Here is a 6,430-nt window from a genome sequence, read left to right on the forward strand (position 1 = left end):
AAAAAATATTATTTAATAATATTATCAATTTTTTTATTTTTAAAAATATTTAAAAACATTTAAAAATGATGTAAAAGAATAAAAAAATAAAAATAGTCTAACGAGAGCCTCCAACAGTGAGCATAGAACACCCATATAAAAAAATACATAAAAATAATTATATATAATATATTTTTCTCTTAGATTTGTACGATTTACTAATTTTGTTTTATTTATTTAATTATAAATTACATTTATTACTTTTTATTCAATAAATAATATTTAGACAAGAGAATCATAGCTTATCCTTTGTTTTGTTCGGATCTATCTTTAATCAGAGGGTCCTTGAGATACGTGCGGTGTAAGTGAAATCGGCATTGCCATCAGATTATGTCCGGGATATAATCTGGTGCAGCAGAGCCGCAATGAGGTTTCAAAATTGTGGTGAAGAGATGGGTTTCCCAAGATTTTATTTGCCACACGTCTTTGGATTATTGGTAGAGAGATGTTATGTGTAGGGACTGGATTGTGTTGAGTAAAAAGGTCATGCCAACACCTTTCATGATGTGTTGAGTAAAAAGGTGAAACTCTCGGATTGGATAGACACGTGGTCGTAATTAACGTTCACCCAACAGATTCAGATGCTCGCTTCCGACTCTACAATGACCATAGAATGTGAGTGATTGGGCATTAAGATTCACAAAGCGTTTCGTTTGATTTCATCATATTTTATTATTATAATATTTTAAAATTTTTATATAAAATATAAAAAATTAATTAATTATTTTTAATTTTAAAATAATAATAATATTAAAAAATTATATTTTATTCAACTTTCATCTTTCATTTAAAATTATTTATGAATTCAAACTCGCTCTAATACAACAATTGGATCCAAAATTATTATTTTAAGATTACGTTTGTATATTGAGATGAGTTAAATTCAACTGTGAATAATAATATTTTGTGAATTTTAATTAGACATGTTTAATTTTTTTAAACTGAAATGCGTTTAACTTTTTATATTAAAATATATAAAATAAATTGAAAAGAATTTAACTTTTTTTATGAAAAATTGAAAAAATAATAAGTTACATCAATAATTAATTTAAAATAAGTTTAAATTTGATTTAACAACCGAACAAGATCTTAGATTAAGTGTACGTTATATTATGGTTGCAACACACTGTTTTGGTCTTATATTCTGTGGATTATTGTTTTCGGATGGATTATACAAGAAAGGCTTGGTAAGCTTCCATTTGCTGTTTGAACTCGTCTTTGGAGTTAGACGTGACAAAGAGTTACGTGTACGAAAATTGCCCAGAGGTTTTAAAGAAGTCTGCAAGCTGGTTTCGAGTCTCGACAATATTGTACGACGTGGTCGAGTGATATTCCAAATTTCCAAACCAAATAGCAAAAAACAAAATTTATCTCAAAGTCGTACATTTACGGTCAAGCTAATTCGAACTACTTCAAATTAATGCTTTCTGTATGTGTTTTCCTTCTCAATATATGAGCAGCTACGTGCTTGTACTAACCATTCTGTGTATAGAAATCCCTTGAGTACTCTGATTTAAGGGAAATGTTTGGCCAGGGAAAAAAAATTAAAAAATCACATTGCCGAACATCGTCTTAAATAGTTAGTACTGGTCAGCTTCATGCCCAGGAACAAGAAAAAAAAAAAATGTAGAAAAATTAAAGGCAACATACCCGCGGCGCGCGGGCCCTGACTTTATCTGAATTTCCAAAGCAAAGCCCCACATGTCTCTTAATTGATTCGTATGCTTATTATGGGATAATAATTCGGAGAGGTTGAGAATTGTTTAGAATATATATATATATATATATATTGCATCCCAGCTCGTCCCAGTTTAAGTATGAAAATTACATAAAAGTGGAATGGTGATAAAAGCCAAAAGTGAAATGGTTGGTAATGGAATCGGTCCCGCCTCCGTTTTGGATACTAAAAGTATTACATATCGATCATTTATAAATAATAATAAAATAATCTGAAAACAATTTAATTTCTAAACATAACCTTATTCTTCATGACTTCCTTACATGCATGCAGTTACCCAGTAAACCAATCGCAGCAGGTGGTATGGAAGGGATATGAGGTTCTCCCTCTTACGAAATTAATGCGTTGTATTACTGTCCCTTGTGGTATGTGACACCTTTAAGTGCGTGCACACATGCATGCAACATTTTTCACCTTCTGAAGGTCACATTAAAGGCAGTTTTATTCATTAAAGGATGGTAGCTTTTACTAATTCAATTCCGGCCGAACCGACCCATTTCAATTATTGAGCAGATAAGTCAAGCTTGAGTTAATTTCATCAAAATATGGGATTTCATCCCTGATCATCAGATATTAGAGAAGTTGAAATATTCGAGATACAGTTGGAAGCAGCTTTGAATCTACGAAAGTAGCCCTTAACCTGGACAGTAAAAAGTAGTGTCTGCACTACAAGGAACATGACTGAGAGCGGGAAGGGATTAAAGAATTGATCTGGGGAAAGGCAATAAAATAGAAAGAATGATTGGAAGGAACATGTGGGAGTAATGATCAGTGTTGCTCAGGGACGGTCCTGTTCCTATCCGATATTGAGGCACATTTCCTTCCACGTGTGTCATCCAACAATTTTCCCGTTGAACTCGAATCTCTATACAGTTGTACCATGTTTCGAATCAAGGGCTGTTTGTTTACGGTCTTGTTTTATTTACGTATGGCCACCGATTTGGCCCATTCAGGAAGCTCCCTCCTTATCTACGCTATCCGCAAGGAGACACCGTTAATATTAAAGTTAACGCTTTTGCTTAATGTTGGTCCGCACCGTACCATGGCAATTTATTGCACAGTTGTTACAAAGTTCAGGGGATGCGGGACATGAGATAATACATATGGTGAACAGTAATTAAATAGTTTTAGTTATTTTAATATTATTTTAAGTCTGATATTTAAAAAAATTCAATTATTTTTTATATTTTATTTATAAGTTTAAAAAAATTGTAATGGTTAGATAATAATTAGATAAAAAAAATAAAAGATTTAAAAAATAATTGTGTTTGAATGATTTTTTGGAATAAAATTATGTAAAAAAATTTAAAATAATATAAAATGAGATAAAATCATCTACATTCCCAAACAACCCCTAGTTTGTTTACCTTTAACTTTTCAAGTTTCTCGTAAGTTTGTATTGTAAATATAGTTTCCCTTTTTTTATCCTTTTTTTGTCTCAACATCTTTTAAACTCAAAAACTTATGAAAAGCTTCTTCTTTTTTAATCTAGTCATCTGTATTGATTTAATCTAATCATCTGTATTGATTTTGAAAAAAAAGAAAATAAAAACCTTCAACAAATTGAATACAAAATACGTATGATTTTTTTTTTTTTTATTTTATCAAAACAACAAATTTGTAGGGCTTGTTTGGAAATAAATCTATCCCAAAATTCTCATTTCATCCCATTCTCAAATATAATTTAAATATAATTTTTTAAACCAATCATTACAACTTTCTCAAACTTTCAAATAAAAAATAAAAAATAATTCAATTATTTCAAATTCTCAAATAAAACTAATATTATAAAATTATATTATAACAATATTTTAATTTTATAATATTTTTTATTTAACTTATTCTCTCTCATTTCCCAAAACTCAAAAAATAATTAACTTAAATTATTTCACTACTATTTACAAATTATTTTACTACTATTTATAAAATTACCATTTCATCTCATATCACTCCTCACTCTCCCGACTATCTTAGTGAATTTAGTTACTTTCATTATCTTCACAGACTATTACCCAAACAACTTTTCATTCTATCTAATTTTTATAAAACTTATTATTTCATTTAGGTTACGTTTGATTGTTAAATCAAACTAATCATTAAAGAGATCCATTACTTTTTTAACTTTTCATAAAAAATATTTAAATTCGTCTCAATAAGACACAAAAAATATTAATATTCACAACTCAATTCATCTCAATATTCAAACATAACCTCAGTCCCAACATGAGTGCCATACGTCAAGTTAAAACGGAAAAAATTTAGTCACTCATCATATTGGGTTGATTCATGCAAGGTTCAGGTTGTTGAACCAAACACAACTCATCTCAAACTAATTATTGATGAGACACACTACATTTTCAATTTCTCATAAAAAAGTTAAATTTATCTAAACATATTTCATATATTTTAATCTCAAAAATTAAACTCATTTGAACCTAAAAAAGTAAAATCATCTCAATGAAATCATAAAATATTACTATTCATAACTAAACTCAACCCATTTTAACATCCAAATTGATGTTAATGTAAGTTTTGTGAAGTAATTTTACATATTCACAAAGAATCCCAATAACCAACAGACCAGCCAAAGTGTTTGATATAAAAGCAAAACTTAAAGCAAATGTGAATTTAACAATCACCAAAGTAAAGACAAATGAAAATCTTGCAGATATTCTAAAAAGAATAATTGCTACAAATTAAAATACCCCAAAAAGAGACGACTCTAATTTTCCCGACATCATCTTCAGGAAGTTCAAAACAAGAAAATGAAAAGCTTAATTAGGTACTGTTTAGCTATTGAAATTTTTTATCTCAAACATAAAATTTTAATCTCATCATTACAACTTTTCTAAATTTTCATACAAAATATAATAAACAATTCAACTTTTTCTTAATTTTTTCAAATTTAAAAATAATAATATTATTAAAATATAATATTTTAACATTTAATCTTAAAACTCAAAATTCTCATATGAAAATTCTCAGTAGCCAAGCAGAATCACACTAAGGCCCTATTTGGATTGCAAGATGGTCCTATCATATCTCATCTCAACATTTAAACATCACAAATATAAATACTTTTTAATTTAAAATATTCAATTTTTTTATATAATCATTATAACTTTCCCAAACTTAAAAAAAAAAAACACAAAAATAAATAAAATTTTTTAAATCACAAAACAATATTCAAAATTTATATTATAACAATATTTTAATTTTATAATATTTTTATTAATTTTTTTCTCTTTTTACCCAAAACCTCATAAAATATTATAACTCAAACAATTTAAATACTATTCACAAACTATTTCATTACTATATATAAATTTATCATCTCGTTTCATCCCAACACCCAAAAGAGACATAAGACAGCCTAATTTGACTTAATTAAAATTTTTAATAAGCACAAAATCCCTACTCTTAACTCATTGAAGATTTTTAAAAATAAATCGGAAGAAAATAAGGTAAAAAGTAACAATGTAATGGAAAAATAAAGTCATCGAAAATATATATAAATATACATGTATATATATCATATTATATAAAGGGCTATCAAGGATCAAAATCAAGAGTTATAATAAACATAATTTTTTATTTTATATAATCATGTTTTAAAATGAAGATATTTTTATAAGATGATGTTATTTTTACAAGTCATTTTACTAAAATACTGTTTATTTAAAACATAATTATATAAAAAAATTATAAAAAAATGGCGTGGCTATGATTTTTCTAAAATCAATATTCATCTTGTCGAAGTTAAAATTTTTTATATAGCTATATTTTAAAATGGAAATATTTTTATAAGATGGATGTTAGTTTTATAAATCATTTTATTAAAATATTATTTATTTAAAACATAATTATATAAAAAGTTATAAAAAAAATTGTGTGGGTACGATTTTTCTAAAATTAATATACATCTTGTTGGGAGGTATTTCCCAGAAAAAGAAAAACGTGACTCTGTATTAGAGATACAACGTGAATTTTAAGATCGAGATGTTTTAGGGATCATGAGGTCGAACATTGGACTTCGATGATCGCCGAATGCATTTTTTCCTGCGTTTGGATATTAAGAGTGTCTCATTTAACACTTTTCAATATTATTTATTATTTTATTATTATTATTTATTTATTATTATTTATTTTTATTAATTTTTACAAATTTATTATTATTATTTATTATTTTATTACAATTCTCAACACTCCTCAATACTTAAACTTACCCAAGTGCCTATTGATGAAAAACTAGAAAATAATTAAATCTATGTTAAAAAAGAAAAGAAATCATACAAAAAATTTTAGTAACTATATATTAAAATTCAATAAAGAATGCAAACAGGACCCACCTAAAGGGTCCGTTTTCTTTTTATTTAGAGTATTCTCACTGACTTGGTTAAATTCATTTTTAAATTTAATTAATATCAACACTTATTTATATTTGTTTATTTCATCTAAATTCAATTTCTACATTAGATTAACTATTTATTTTTTATATAATAATAAAATATTATTATATTAATATTTTTTTAAAAACATTATTTTTATCACTTTTAATAATTCTACCAATTTAATACTATTAATAATTATATTAAAATTTTAAAAAACATATTTTTAAAGATCATTTAATCATTTAAAATGAAAGTGTATAAT

The sequence above is a fragment of the Carya illinoinensis genome, chromosome 5, assembly GCF_018687715.1.
Source record: "Carya illinoinensis cultivar Pawnee chromosome 5, C.illinoinensisPawnee_v1, whole genome shotgun sequence".
NCBI classification, from domain to species: domain Eukaryota; kingdom Viridiplantae; phylum Streptophyta; class Magnoliopsida; order Fagales; family Juglandaceae; genus Carya; species Carya illinoinensis.